This window comes from Crocuta crocuta, unplaced genomic scaffold, assembly GCF_008692635.1.
Source record: "Crocuta crocuta isolate KB4526 unplaced genomic scaffold, BGI_CrCroc_1.0 scaffold218, whole genome shotgun sequence".
Lineage (NCBI taxonomy): Eukaryota > Metazoa > Chordata > Mammalia > Carnivora > Hyaenidae > Crocuta > Crocuta crocuta.
In genome coordinates this window covers 849109-865885 of record NW_027533170.1, presented here as the reverse complement: position 1 = coordinate 865885, position 16777 = coordinate 849109, and the positions used below count along the sequence as shown (strand labels likewise).

The 16777-nt window shown below is 35.0% G+C and overlaps 1 protein-coding gene and 1 pseudogene across 5 annotated transcripts in view; one reads left to right on the top strand and one right to left on the bottom strand.

Annotated features, from left to right (window-relative positions):
- Positions 1 to 16777, top strand: part of PRR16 (proline rich 16) — a 787493-nt gene that overhangs the window by 607853 nt on the left and 162863 nt on the right. The window lies entirely within an intron of this gene.
- On the bottom strand, positions 5856 to 6059 carry LOC144216825 (small ribosomal subunit protein eS27-like pseudogene; annotated as a pseudogene).

The following is a 16777-nucleotide window of genomic DNA, read 5'->3' as shown; positions in this document are numbered from 1 at the left end:
ATTTACTATAAAATATTAATAATTTCTTAATATATATAGAAAATAAGATAATAAAATTATTACTATTTATCAGTTTTTAAAAATCAGTTACTATTGCTTGAGGTTAATCTTTCTAAATAACATAGGATTATGTCATTTATATTCAGTTAATGCCCTACAGTCTTTAAAATACTTTGATACCTACTACTTCAGTTACTCATCATCCTATGATATAAAAAAAAAATAGAGTAAGTTACTTTTAATGACTCTTAGACATACTGTTTTCTAATTTCTATTTACTCTGTGGAATTTATATTCAGTACTTAGGCCTTATTCATACCAGGCTAGCTTGTATGCCCTTGGGGACTTAATTTATTTATTATTAATGTATAGAATAACATGGCACCACATACCTCTTTTGGGTTGTTTACTTATAGACAGTGTGTACCACTTTGAGAGCTTAACATCTACTTCCTGAAGTCACTAATACTCATAATGTCTAATGAATTCCATTGCTCACCAGCAGCCTTTTAGGTTACCTGGGTTCTGATAGTCTCTGTATTGAATACTGGGTTGGCCAATAACGCTTCTAGGGTATTTTTTGGTGGGGGTTGGAGGGAGGGACAGTTATCAAAAAATTATCCAAATTCTTATCCATAAAGCCACAAAAAAAAGTGGTCATATCTTATATAGTGATAGTTTATTATTACATAACAGTAAAGTCCTATATTGTCACATTTAGCTCTTAGATCTGAAATGTTTCTAGGGTGCCCAGGTGTCTCGGTCAGTTAAGCTTTCAACTTCAGCTCAGGTCATGATCTCATGGTTTGTGAGGTTGAGGCCCATGCCTGGCATTGTGCTGACAGCTCAGAGCCCGGAGCCTGCTTCAGATTCTGTGTCTCCCTCTCTTTCTGTCTCTCCTCTGCTCACTCTCTGTCCCTCAGAAATAAATAAAAATGTTAAAAAAATTTTTAAAAAGCTTTCAAATGTTTCTAATAATATGATGTTATTATTAGTTCTTGATCTTGTATCTTCTTTCCTCAGGAAAATTAATGGAGAAAAAGAAATTTACCGCAAAAGCATTGGTGCCTGAACATAGTTGCAGAGAAAAAAGAAAAACAGAACAAGGGCTATCATTGAATGGAAAAAGTAACAATAAGCTTGTGATGTTTAGAGTTAGGTCACTATTGTTATAATATTTAGTGAACTTGAAGGTAAGCTCTTATTTACTAAGTTGAAACAAAATGATGATTGTTTTAAATTATGAGCAAAACGAAACCAGTTAAGTATTTTTTAGTCATAAACTTGGATCTCATTTGCAATTATAATATGAAATTGTCTTATTTCATTCTATTATTAACAGTAGAGATAGGAGGACTGGTTGAATTCATATCTTCAAAAATCTTCCTTCAAACCACCCTCCTCAACTTAACATTGATCTCAAGTACTTTTAGACCATAAAGTACATGGCGGACACCACATCGGCTGACTTACTTCCTTTTATTTGTTAATTTTCAAGACACTTTAAACACACTTTACCAGCCTTTTAAAATATATCATTACAGCTACTGGTTCCATTATTAGTAGAGGAGAAGTATTTAGTACATATGTATGCATATGCATATAACATTGTGTAGGAAGTCTTTGGGAGATGTTTTTTGAAAGTAGAGTTAAAAATATCAATATATTAATATTTTCCCCATATTATAGAAAGCATATTACTTATATAGGTGGGAAGTGATGGGTTAACATGGCTAGGAGTATAAGTAAAAAATAAGATGTTTCTGTAAATTTAAGAAAAGCTTCTTTTTTTTTTTTTTTTTAAATTTTTTTAATGTTTTATTTATTTCCAGGAGAGAGAGACAGTGTGAGCAGGGGAGGGTCAGAGAGAGAGGGAGTCACAGACTGAAACCGGCTCCAGGCTCTGAGCTGGCAGTCAGCACAGAGCCCGACGCGGGGCCCGAACCCACGAACCGCGAGATCATGACCTAAGCGAAAGTCGGACGCTTAACCGACTAAGCCACCCAGGCGCCCCATGAAAAGCTTCTTAAGAGAAGTATTGCTTCCATGCACAGAATTTGTGAAAAAAGAGAAGTTTAAATTTAGTATTATTATGCAATTAAGTGAAATTTATTTCAGTTTGCCTAGAATATTTCTTTTCCAAAATAAGTTTTGAAATAGTTTAATGATTATACTCAAATAGGTTTTTATTACTAAAGAGAACCAAGAAATACCCATATTTGCTTTAATATCTGATCTGTCATTCCAACAAAAAGTGAGGAATGGCTCATTTTTTTTGTTGCTGTAACTGCCATAATTTTAGTATATTTTAAAATGAAATTTAGCAGGGAACAGAAGTTACAGCTGTAATTATCTAATGAGAAAATTGCCATCCTTTTTTAATGAGCAGATTCCCCACCAGGCATTTTCTTCCTTACAATACAGATGTATGCTCTGTGAGAGGAAGGACCTTGTATTTCACATTACTTTACCCTCTTGGTTTACAGCAGCTCCTATCAGGTAGTAGCCTAGCAAAGAGTATTTAATGAATACCTATAAAAGCAGAGTGTAACATTTGTTTCTTGACAAGTATATATAGTGATAAAGAGTGAATAGGGAATTTTCAATATCTGAACATCTATAATTTAAGTCTAACATCAGATCTCTTTGCATTCCTCTGTTGCATTGTCCAGCTATTGTATTGGCTAAGGTACGTAAGATGATACTTCAATAAGAAACTAATCCTGAAATCTAGGTGTAACTCAACAAAGGTTTATTTGTCCAACACACTGTGCTCTCCTGTGCAAGTTTAGGGGAGGGGTGGAGTCTGTTCCGAAGAGTTGTGTAGGGAACCAGGCTCTTGTGTTCCTGCTGTCTCAGCACGTGGTTCTCAGACAAGAAAGAATGCAAGGAGAATTTACTGCATTTAATCTGCAAGTGACACAGATTGCCTGTGCCTACAGAATCATAGTAACAACATAAATCAATGGGAATGAAGAATTATCATAAACCCATGGTGAAGAAAATCAGTTGGAATTTGATGAACCCATTGTCGTCTTGGCCACAACTTGACTGTTTCAGATTCTTGTTTTCCAAAATAAGGTTTATGGAATGCTCATTTCATTGGATAGGTTTTACACACACACACACACACACACACACACACACATTCTTACATACACAGATTTGTCAAACTCAATACATTTGGTCTTATTTCCTAAACCTGTTGGAGTGAAGAGTCTGCTTTTTGGGAGAGCATCTGTCAGAACTAGTATTCCATGGCACAATTTTAGAAAACCCTCTTCTTGATCAAATAGGTTGAATAAATGACCAAAGCTGTCATAAAATAAGAAAACTCATTTTAATGGATCTTTAGTCTACAGTAAATTTATGGACACATCACTTTTGAGTGTGTCAATAAAACCTAAGTGGAAAAATAATACACCATTTAGCTTATTGTGAAACCAGATTTCTGACCACCTCAAGTGTCAGTGCAGAACCAAGGACCTGAAAATAAGAGAGACAAGAAATGCATGTTATGGACTTATGTGGTTCTTAATTACTTTGTGCAGAGATCATGTGCTAAGACAAATTTCTTTTATTCAGGTCAATTCCAGCTTCCTCTTGGTTGGCACAAAGTATTAACAGGAGTTTGTTTTCAGTCCATAGCAAGTTATAGCTATCAAATTAGAATGTTGCAGGTTTTCTTTTTCCTTCAGAGACTTGTAAACTGGCAGTAGCATAAAACAAAAGCGTCACAACCAACAATTAGGAAAAGCCCAGAATGCCCATTAAAAAAACAAGGAAATGCACAGCAACGACTTACCCGTATTTTTAGTAGGAGAGGCTGTCCCTATTCCACAATTATTCAAGTTCTCCAAATAAAGTTAAATTGCCAGTAGCATGCTCTGTTTTGAAAAGACAGGCAAATACCTAAAACATTCTGCATGATTGCCATTTCAAGTACTGGAGGTAAAAAATAATTGAGTTTCATTCCTTAAAACTGTAAGCTTCAGAAATAAGAGATGTTCAGAATATATCTTCGCTTCTGTTGATGTAAATTAGAAGACAGTGGTATAATGCTGTTTTAAATTTATAGAATAAAATATGTCATACAGATTTTTATTTCTCATTTTCTCTCTTAATAACAAGGCAGTTATGCACTCCTACTAATTTGCAGTTACAGTGAAATCTTAATTAACTTGCTAAGCTGTTACATTTTAGGACAATTGTTAGCCCATTTAGAAGAGTAGATTTTAAAATGTTTCTCTGTATCTTGTATAATAATTGCACTTTTGTATCCATTTGCGTCACATTTTTTCCCTAAATTATTTTCCCATAGTTCCCAAAAAAGTATTAAGATAAATAGTGATTATCCTCAGTTTGAGGCATTTTATTAGTAAAAAATTATAAAAGGATCATACACATAATTAGGTATACTTTTCATCATATGTTTGTTGAAGATGCATTTTGGATAATGGCAAATGGCATCATAAAGCAGGCATTAACAGCAGGATTATTTATGAGCTTATAACATCTGCTGTTTGTACCTGCTGCAGATTTCCTGAAGTTCTGTTCAATGAAAGCAGTGATGTATCATGCAAAGTACAGACCAACTGCAATGAAATTGTTCATCATGAGTTATTAGTGAACCTTTTGCATATATTGGTGTAAACTATGTCTAGATTTAGTTTTTAATGTTTTCCACCCTCACATTGAGTTTAACATGATAAGTCACTTGAAAAGAGTGAAAAATGTCTAGGTCGCATGATTAATTTTCTTGGAAATCTCTTAGCTTGAAAATGCTTTAGAAATACTGTACCTTACGTGTGCCTAGGTGGCTTCATTGGTCAAGTGTCCAACTCTTGATTTTGGCTCAGGTCATGATCTCATGGGTTCCTGAGTTTGAACACCTTGTTGGATTCTGTGCTGACATCACGGAGCCTACTTGGGATTTCTAGTCTCCCTCCCCCTCTGCCCTTCCCCGACTCACATTTTTTCTCTCTCTCTCTCGAAAATAAATCGTTAAAAAAAGAAATATTGTACCTTAATCATTTTCTCTTTGTATATTCTTTTTTTAAACTTTATTTATTTATTTTGAGAGAGACCATTCCGCAAGCCAGTGGGAGTAGAGGGCCAGAGAGAGAAGGAGAGAGAGAGGGGGAGAGAGAGAAAGAATCCCAAGCGAGCCTGCACTGAGACTGCAGAGCCTGACTCAGGGCTTGAACCCCCAAACTATGAGTTGGTCACTCACNTTCCGCAAGCCAGTGGGAGTAGGGGAGGGCCAGAGAGAGAAGGAGAGAGAGAGGGGGAGAGAGAGAAAGAATCCCAAGCGAGCCTGCACTGAGACTGCAGAGCCTTACTCAGGGCTTGAACCCCCAAACTATGAGTTGGTCGCTCAAGCGGCACTCTTCTTGCATATTCTGTGTTAGATACAAGATCCAAGGGCACACACTCTTTATTTTTATTTTTATTCATTTTCTTTCTTTAGACTATTGTTTAAGGGAATAGTGTTTCTTTGAAGATTGGAAAGCTGTGATAGCAAAATCTCTTAGGAACATCTGATTCCAATCAGTGAGTTGAAATGACACAATTAACAGTATACATGATACTACAAAAAATGAAAGTGGAGTTAACAAATAATAGTGTCCACTCTCTGTATTCACTGTTATATTTCATTCCTGTGTGGAAAACGCATAGTGTTCAGTTTTGAAACTTTAACTTTTGGAACTGCTGTTGGTTTTGGTTTGTTTGGTTTTTAGTTGAAATAAACAAAAACCTGTTGATCATGTGAAGACCACTTCACACCTCACCTGTTGCATTTTTCCTTATGAGTTGTTTTACCAAAGTCCTCAATAATTAACATTTTAAGAAATCTAAAGTGTATGTATTGGGATGATTTCCCTCTGTTGATTCAGGGTGCTTTTAGTGCTTCTTCTGAAGGAGCATCCTTCTGTGAACCTTGCTTTGCCTCCTGTAAGCTGGCCAAGAACAGTGGAGCAGCGAACACACAAAACTACTGTTTGCACATTGCTAACGATGGTGGTGACTTTATAGCATCCTGAGCACTTCACATCCATGATGTAGGAAATGACACTCTACTACTCTACTCTGCTTCTTGTGTTTACTCTTAGCCTCTTCTAGAGAGGGCTGGAGGAGGACCTTCTCAAGAGCATTTTCCTTTTTTAATAATGTTTATTTATTTTTGAGAGAGAACATGAACAAGTAGGAGAGGAACAGAGAGAGGGACAGCACAGAGCCTAATGTGGGGCTCGAACTCATGAACCACGAGATAGTGACTTGAGCCGAAGCCAGACACTTAACCAACTGAGCCACCCAGGCGCCCCTTGAGAGAATATTATTGTGGGGAGAAAAGCCATTTCTTTTCATTTAAGCTTTTCATTTTCAGATAATTTTAGATTTGAATGTAATGTAAGAAGTCATACAGAGATATCCCATGTACTTTTACCCAGTTTGCTCTAGTGGTAGTATTTTGAAAAATTCAAGTGCAGTATCATGACCAGGATCTGACACTGATATAGTCAAGATACACAATAGTTCTCTCACCACAAAGATCTCTCATGTTGCCTTGTTATAGCCCCACTTGCTCCCCTAATGCCCCCACCTGCCCTCTACCTCCTGCCAGTTACTAGCCCATTCTCCATTTCTACCATTTACCGTTTCAAGGTTGTTGTATAAATGGGATTATACAAAACACAACCTTTTGGGATTGGCATCTTCCCCTGTTCATCCTCATTCTCTGGAGATCATTCAAGTTCTCTATCAATACAGTTGATCCGTAACAAATAATAGGTTAGGGGTGTTGATCCTCCCCCAAACCCCATGCTATCAAAAATCTGCATATAAATTTTGGCTTCACAAAAACTTAACTAATAGCGCACCATTGACCTGAAGTCTTACTGGTAAGAGAAACAGTTGATTAACATGAATTTTGTATGTTATATGTATTCTATACTGTATTCTTACAATAAAGTAAGCTAGAGAAAATAAAGTCACAAGGAAGAACATACATTTGCAGCACTGTACTATAAAAATATCTGTGTATAAGGGGACCCACGCACTTCCTTACTTTTTGAGGGTCACCTGTGGTTTGTTTCTTTTTATCACCAACTAGTATTTCATGGTGTAGGTGTATCTACCATACCTCATTTAGCACTCACCCATTGAAGGACATCTGGATTGTTTCCAGTTTTGAGCTATCATGAAGAGAAAAAGTTGCTATGAATATGTATGTACAAGTTTTTGTGTGAACATAAATTTTTATGCTCTTAGATAAATGTCTGAGAGTGCAATTGCTAGACTATTTGGCAGTAATATGCTTAATTTTATAGGACCCATCAGTTTTCCTGAGTTGTTTTACCATTCATGGTTTGGTCAGCAGTGTATGATTGATCCCATTTCTCTGCGCCCTCACCAGCATTCTATGTTGTCACAGTTTTTATCTTTGCCATTCTGATAGGTGTTTAGTGACATTTATTCTGGTTCTCATCTGCGCTTTCCCTGATGGCTTATTCTGTTCAACATCTTTGCATTTGCGTATTTGCTAAGCATATATTCTCTTTGGTAAAATGTTATGTCCATATCTTTTGTTTGTTTTTAAATTGGGTAGCTTATTTCTTAGTTTTGAGTTCTTTGTATATTCTAGATACTTGTCCTTTGTCAACATAATGTTTGCTACTATATTTCCACCCTCTTCACAGGTCCTTTCTTAGGGCAAAAGTTTTAAAATTTGATGAAGTCCAACTGAGCAGTTTTTCGTTTTAGAGATCATGCTATTGATCTCTTTTCCTAGGGACACCTGTGTGGCTCAGTTGGTTAAGCGTCAGACTCTTGATTTTGGCTCGAATCATGATTTCACCATTCATAAGATCGAGTTTCACATCAAACCTCACATCGGGCTCCATGCTGACAGCACAGAGCCTGCTTGGGATTCACTATTTCTCTGCACCACCCTCCCCTCTCAATCTCAAAAATGAGTAAACATTAAAAAACAAAAAAACAACTCTCTTCCTAGCCCCAAATCCTAAAGATTTTCTCTTATTTTACTTAATATTTTGTGTTTTTGCATTTTACATTTAAGTCTGTGCTACATTTTGATTTAACTCTTGTATAAGATTTAAGACTTAAGTTGAGGTTCATTGCTTTATCTATGGCTGTCTACTTGATCCAGCACAATTTGGAGAGAAAGCCTAGTTTTCTTCCATTAAATTGCTTTTGTATATTTCCAAGAGATCATTTGGGCCTATTTCTCTGGTACTATCTCTAGATTTTGTATTCTGTTCCAGTGGTCTGTGTGTCTCTTCCTCCACTGATATCATACAATGTTGATCATTTGAACTATAATAATCCTTGAAGTTGGGTGGACTGATTCCTCCCACTTTGTTAGTTTTTCAGATTATATTAGAATAACCAAATTATTCTAATTTCTTTGATTTCAATATAAATTTTAGAATAATCTTGTCAATCTTTATTATAAAAAAAGATTTGCTGGGACTTTGATAGAAATTGTATTTAACTTAATTGTCAGTTTGGGGAGAATTGATAACCTTTGTTGTTGTTTTTAATGTTTTATTTATTCTTAGAGAGAGACACAGAGCATGAGTGGGTGAGGGGCAGAGTGAGAGAGGGACACAGAATCCAAAGCAGGCTCCAGGCTCTCAGCTGTCAGCACTGAGCCTGACGCCAGGCTCGAACTCACAAGCTGTGAGATCATGACCTGGGCCCAAGTCAGACACTTAACCAACTGAGCCACCCAGGTGCCTACAACCTTCGAATGTGTAGTCTTCCAGTCAATGAACATGATATGTTTATTTATTTACATCTACTTAATTTTTTCTATTAGCTTTTTGTGGTTTTCTGGATATACTCATATACATGTTTGGTTTGCTTGCTACCTATTTTTAAGCATTTGTAAATGGTAACTATCATGCTTTAAATTTCAGCGTCCAGGGGCGCCTGGGTGGCTTAGTCGGTTGGGTGTCCGACTTTCGCTTAGGTCATGATCTCGCGGTTCGTGGGTTTGAGCCCCGCGTCGGGCTCTGTGCTGACTGCCGGCTCAGAGCCTGGAGCCTGTTTCAATCTGTGACTCCCTCTCTCTCTGACCCTTCCCTGCTCATGCTGTCTCTCTCTCTCTCTCCTAGAAATAAATAAAAACATTAAAAAAAAAATTTCAGTGTCCACCTGCTTATTGCAAGTATATAAAGATAAGGTTGACTTTTGTATGTGTATCTTAAATCCTTTGACTTTGCTGAACCCATTTTTTATTTCTAGGAGATTTCTTTTTTTAGTTTATTTGGAGGTTCTCTGGGATTTTCTCAAAAATGATGTTATTTGCAAATATGGACAGTCATATCCCTGCCTTTTTTTATTAGTATGCCTTTTATTTCCTTTTATTGCCTTATTTCACTTACTATACCCTCCAGTCTCTACATTTACAAAAAATGTAGAGAAGAGTGGCTGTGTTTTTCTGTGCCCAATGTTAGAGAGAATATATTCATTCTTTTCACCAGTCAGTAAAATACTAGCTGAGGAATGTTGTAGGTGTTCTTTATCAACATAAGAAGTTTCCTTCTATTCCTATTGCTTTCTGAGAACTTGTATCATGAATGGGTGTTGAATTTGTTTAAATGTTTTTTTCTGCATTGATGACTATAATCATGTGATTTTTTTTTCTTTAGGCTTTTAATATGGTAGATTAAACCAGTTCTACATTCCTGAAATAAACATCATTTGGTTATGGTGTGTAACTTACATATACATGAATTTTATTTGCTAAGACACTGTTGAGGATTTTTGTTTCTATAGTTATAAGGAACATTGGTATGTAGTTTTATCTTTCTGTACTCTGATTGATTTTGGCTTCAGGGTGATATTAGCTTTACAAAATGAATTGTGAAGTGTTCCCACATCTATATTTTCTGGAAGAGATTGTGTTGCATTTATGTCAGTTCTTTGAATGTTTGATAGAATTCTCCATCTGAGCTTAGAGATTTTTCTTTTTAGGAACTTTAAAATTATTATTTAAATTTCTTTAATGGTTATAAGATTATTCAAATTATCTGTTTTATATTGAACAAGGTTAAGTAGTTCATGTTTTTCAAAGACTTGATCAATTTCATGCCATCTCTCAAATGTTATGTCTATAGAGCTGTTTATAATATCATTTTATTTTATTGTTTGGATATCAGCAGGAGCAGTGGTGATATCCCCATTCCATTCCTGGTACAGCTAATTTGCATTGTCCCTCTTGTTTTCTTGGTTACCCTTTAGAGGTTTGTCCATTTTACTGTTCTTTTGAGAGAACAGCTCATTATTTCATGATTTTTAATGTTTTTTTTTCTGTTTTTAACTTCTTGGTTTCTGCTCTTATATGTATTATTAACTTCTTTCATTTTATGTTGGTATTTTTTTCTTTTTCTTTTTCTTATTGTTTTAGTTTCTTGAGGTAAGAATTTAGATTTATTAATATTGGACTTTTCATCTTCCCTAACATAAGCTTTTAGTACTATATACTTCTTAGCTTTGCAATAGCTGTGTCCCATAAATATTAACATTTTGTCTTTTTAGTTTCATTCAGTTCAGTTTACTGTTTAATTTCTCTTGAAATCTTTTCTTTGACCCATGGGTTGTTTAGAAGTGTGCTGTTTAGTTGCTACCTATTTGGAGATTTTCATGTTCTTTTTTTGTGATTGATTTCCAGTTTGATTTCCACTGACATCACAGAATACACTCTGTATGATTTCATTTCTGCTAACTAGTTGAGCCTTCTTTTATGGCCCCAAATATGATATATTTTGGTATATATTCCATAATAATTGAAAAGAAATGTGCTTTGTTTTGGGGGCATACTCAGGGTCACTATGTTTTCTTGATGCATTGATCCTTTTATTATTATATAGTATTTCGCTTTCTTTAATATATACATTTTGCTCTGAATTCTACTTGATCTGATATTAATATAACCACTTTTGCTTTTTTTAAAAAAATTAATGCCTACATAGAATGTGTTTTTCCATCTTTTTTACCTGTCTGTATCATGTTTAAAGTGAATTTCCTGTAGACAGTATATAATTGGGTCATTCACATTACTAATCTCTTTCTTTTAATTGATGTATTTAGACCATTCACATTTAAAATGATTAATGGCATGTTAAGGCTTACATCTGTCATTTCAGTTTTGTTTTCTGTTTGTTTTATTTCCTTTTCATTTCTCTTTTTCCTAACTTCTTGCTTGTTACTTGAATGTATTTAGAGTTTCATTTTGATTTATCTATAGTGTTTTTATGTTTATCTCTTTATGTAACTTTTTTAGCTTTTTATATTTATCTCTTTATGTAATTTAGGTATTACATTATATATGCATAGTTGATCACAGTCTACTGGTGTTGTCATTTTACAAATTTGAATGCAGTGTAGAAACTTACCTCCCTTTATGTCTTTTCACTCTTCCTCATATATACTCTTTGCCTTAACTATCTTCTTTACATATATTTATAACTTTATCAGTCTTATACTTTTTTATTTTGCCACCAAACATAATATAGAAAACTCCAGAGCAAAGCCGTATCTGTTGTATTTACCCATGTTTTTGTTTTACTGTGTTCTTTTTTCCTTCCAGATATTTTAAGTTTCTTTTAAAATTACTTCTTTTTTGTTTGTAGAACATCCTTTAGTCCTTTCAGAAAAGGTCTGCTCATGACTAATTCTCTTCACTTTCCTTCATCTGAGAATGTCTTGATTTATCTTTCATTCTATAAGGTTATTTTCACTGGTTATAGGATTCTGGGTAAATGGTTCTTTCCTTTCAGCACTTAAAAAGTGTTCCACTTGCTTTTTATATCTATGGCTTCTGATATGAAATTTGCTGTAATTCAGATTACCTTTCTGCTGTACATAAGATGTTATTTCGGTCTTAATAATTTCATTATTTTTCTTTGCTTTTAGTTTTCAGAAAGTTACCTGTGACATGTCTTGGTTCGTATTTCTTATTGGACTTATGTTGTTTGGAATTTGTTCATTTTCCTGAACCTGAAGGTATATGTCTTTGGACAAGGAAGGGAAATGTTCAGCTGTTATTTCTTTGAGTATGATTTTTGTAACCCTAGCTTTTTCCTCTCCTTCTGTGACTTCAATGTAATGAATGTTAGATCTTTGGGTAAGGTCTTATGGATCCCTGTGGGTCTAATTGCTTTGTTGTTGCTGTTTTCACTCTATTTTCTCTGTTTTCAGATTGGATTATTTCTGTTGTTCTGTCTAATTGATGATATTCAAACAAATTCACTGATTCTTCTGTTCCCTCCATTCTGTCGTTGAGCCCATTCCATGAGTTTTTAATTTTGATTACTGTATTTTTCATGACTAAAACGTACATATGGCTCTTCTTTATGTCTTTGATTTCTTTACTGAATATATTTCTACATTTTTTTCAAAGTTTCCATTTGTTTCAGCATATTCACAATTTTTTATTTAAGCTATTATTTTGTGATAGCTTCTTTAAAATCTTCCTCTGATACTTTTTGACATCAAGGCATTCATATCTATTGATTGTCTTTCTTTTTTTCATTCTCTTTGGAAAATTTCTGGTTCTTAGGATGATGATTGATTCCCAACTGAAACCTGGACATATTGTATATTATGTTATAAGAGTCTGTGAAGTGAATGTAATACATCATTACTGGCAGAGTGGGTACAGATCCAGTTTCTATACTCAGCTCTGTTGATACCCAAGGGCAGGAAAGAAGGGTGTAGGAAGCGAAGGGATAGCCTTTACTATCCTTTGGGTATGAAAGTTCAGGGTCCTTCCAAACCTAACCTTTTCTGGCATGCCTCTTTATAGCCTCTCCAGGGTGGAAGTCTAGGCTCCCACTTGACCTCTGCTTCTGTAGGTGGAAGAGGGTCCATAGTTTTCCTGCAGCTGTCGGTTGGAGTAGAACAGGTATTGTCTAAATTTTCTTGTTCTGCCAGGCCGTTCTTTTCCTGGTGATTTGGCTAGAGGCAGAAAGCTTTTTTTGGGCCTTCTTAGTCTGTTGCCCTTGTATTTCCATCTTGCTCTTTGCTTCAGCAAGAAATCATGGATGTGTAATGCAAAAAGAAAGTTCAGGAGACTCACCACCTTTCTTCCTCCTTGGGTTTTGAGATCCCTAGCTGTTCTCTCTTCTTTCCTGCTTTTAGAGTCCTATTCTGCTCATTTTGTATATAATGTCCACGGATTTTATTTGTTTTATTTTTAATTTTTTAAATGTTTTTTTTTGTTGTTGTTTACTGAGAGAGAGGGACAGAGAGAGAGAGAGCAGGGGAGGGGCAGAGAGAGAGGGAGACATAGAATTCAAAGTAGGTTCCACGTTCTGAGCTGTCAGCACAGAGACCGATGTGGGGCTTGAACCCACAAACCATGAGGCCATGACCTGAGCTGAAGTCGGATGCTTAACTGACTGAGCCACCCAGGTACCCCTATAATGCCCAGTGATTTTAATTGTACTTCATGAGAGTAATAAAGTACCTCTACTCCATGGTTTTTGAAGTAGATGTCCTTGATACCATTTGCTTTCCAATGGGAACATTAAACAAATGCTGTATTTGATAGTGTAGACATATTGTAAAATTAAACTGCTTTTGGCTAAAATATTAAAATTTTAATCATGAATCTTAAAAACCATTCACCAAAGAGAAGTTAATTCTTGATTTCTTGCCTGTTTGTAATTAGATAATAGAAACACCGCCTGGAGAACTGATTCCCTTTGAAGAAGTTTGTATTTTCTGTCAATCTCATTAAAGAAAATACAAATATAGAAATTACAGTAAAGGCTATAACTTATTCTTTTTTGTTATTAAAAGAAACGGTTTATCAGAAGTGGTCTTTCAGTGGGCTGTGCCAAATAAATCCATGGTAAGAGAGTCAGCATTATTTAAGTGAGGCTAAATTCTATGAATTTTCTGTTCTTTCTGTTGTTTACCTTATAGGTTGATTAGAAATTAATGTTTGGATAACCCTCTTTTGTATTTACTTCTGAAATTACTATTTTGATCTTATGAACTTATTACTACATAATACCCAAGAAGCCTTAAAAATAAAGTGAGTGGGGCACCTGGGTGGCTCAGTCGGTTAAATATCCAACTCATGATTTCGGCTTAGGACATGATTTCAGAGTTCGTCAGTCTGAGCCCTGCATGAGGCTCTGCACTGTCAATGCACAGCCTGTTTGGGATTTTCTCTCTACTTCTCTCTATGCCCCTCCCCACTCATTCACTCTCTCTCTTTCTCAGTCTCTCTCTTTCTCTCAAAATAAATAAATAAACTTTTTAAAAAGGCTGTCTTTAAAAAAATAAAAAATAAAGTGGGTAAGTATGATATGAAATTCAGTGGAAATACAAAATGAAAAGATCAATTACTTTTCCTTCAAGAATTCAGGGAAGAGACATTTAACTTCAAATGACAGATAGAAGTCTTAAGCCAGTTAATTTGAAAATATATGAAAGGTTATGCATGACTATATGGAGTGACCTATGAAAGACTTTGGACAGTAGAAATGTGTAGGATAAATTAATAAAGAAATCTTCAGAATTGGCTTTATTATTTGTGGATGACACACTTCATTTAATGACATGAATGAAATTAAATGCACTTTGCTTTTAAATTCTACCACTTCTAAGTGGAGATGAGTTTAAACATATATTGTGATAGAATTGGAGAGAGATACTATATCCATCAAAAGTTTAACTAGATGCCAGATATTTCTTTTTTATTGAATTTTTAATGTTTTATTTATTTCTGAAAGAGAGAGCGAGAGAGAGAGAGCGCAAGTGAGCGTGAGCAGGGGAGGGTCGGTGAGAGAGAAAGACACGGAATCTGAAACAGGCTCCAGGCTCTGAGCTAGCTGTCAGCACAGACCCCGACGTGGGGCTCGAGCCCACGAACCATGAGATCATGACCTGAGCCAAAGTCGGATGCTTAACTGACTGAGCCACCCAAGTGCCCCGCCAGACCTTTCTTTTGTCTAGAAAAAAAGGATGGCTTGGACATATTAAATCCACACACATGTGCACTCATACACACCAAACTGGATCTTGATATGCAAAGATTAACTTCTAAAAATAAGTCTAGTTCATGATGTTATTATGAAAAACTATTTGCTACCTCCTTTGTTTTGCATTTACTCTTTTAAGGGGACCTCATTAATCAACAATATCTTCTCTACGACTTAAAGGACATTTATATTAAGATGGTGTTTTTATTTGTTGGTTCAGATCTCATTCATAGAAATGAGTGGTACTCTCCAAATCAAAAAATGTCATAGAACCTGATATAGTGGTTCATAAAATGAAAGAAAAAAAAAACAGGCTAGTATACATATGAAAAATTTCTGTGGAGGGCAGGAGGTAGTCAAAATTTTCAAAACAAAGTTAATGAAGATATAAATTAGAATAATAGTTCTGGAGGGCAGTTTGTCAGTATCTATCAGAAGCCATGCAAAGCCTTTATCCCAGTAATTTGACTCCAAGGAATCTATTCCAAGAAAAGTAATCAGAGTAGCACAGAAAATTTTAAATAAGAGCATGCATCAGAATATCTCTATCAGTTTTCTGTTATGTTTTCTCTGTTTATTATTTTTCTTCCTAATGCTGCTCTTATTTATATTTTACGTTTGACAATTGTATCATAGTATCATTTTCAAATTGGTAAAGAAATCTAATAAATACTGTTTCCAAAAGCATACATTAAAATTGTAATATTTAACCCATTTCAACCCCATACAGTAGTAGCCAGTTAAGGATTGAATATTCTTCTTAATGTCTTTGTTACTCCTTAGGCATAAAATCCTTTTAATTCTTTCTTGTATCTGTGACAGAAATATTTTAAATGGTAGACACCAGAAACTATTAAAAAAAGCCAACCAATAAGTTAATAGGCTCTGTGTGCTTAAAATGCAGGGCCACCTGCTGTGGAATCCACAGGTCTTGTTTTAGATTCTAGCTCTGTTACTAACCTTTGGCAAGTCTTTTAATCCCTCCAGAGGCAATTTTCTTTTTATTAGTTGAAACATACGATGTTGCTGTTTTTGTTAGTTGAGACAATTTTGTAGTGACAATTTCTTGTTCAACCTAACCAAAAGAATAATAGATCTCCTAGCACCAGTGATCTGTAAGTTTATAGTAGAGTTAAGGCTGATTTGCCTTAAACAACTAGTTTCATCGTATTCAAAAAAATCTGCTTTCAGAGGCAAAAGACACTGGCCATTCACAAAGCTGTTCATATTAACTTGTGAAATGGTTAGCTTATTCTTTCATTTAAAAAGTGTTTTCCTGGTTCCCAGTCCCATGTTATGTTGAGGCACAAAAATAAAATACGAGGGGCCCGCTAGGTGCAAAAGAGTTAATTGTTACACATTCAGTGTTAAAGACCCCAAATTCCAATTGTCCAAGAAAGTTTAAGAATAAATTAGAAAATATCAGAATTGAGAATTTTTGTAAATGTCATAAAAATAATGAGTCAGATTCTAGGGACTAAAGTATTTTGTGTTGGATGAAATGAGGGAAAAGGAGAGAAAAGGTAAATTAAAGAAAAATATTTACTTTAAAATGATGTAACTTATAAGAGTGTAAAGACTTTTTTTAAAATATACAATTTTATTTTTATACAGTTTCCACAAAGTGACATAATCTTACCTGGTCTCATTTTAAGAAGATGTAAAATGAGTTTGTTGATACAGTATGTGCGCTCTAATAGAAATAACAAGAGACACAGAGCCGTTGTAGGGAAAGTCTGGATGGAATGTGATTG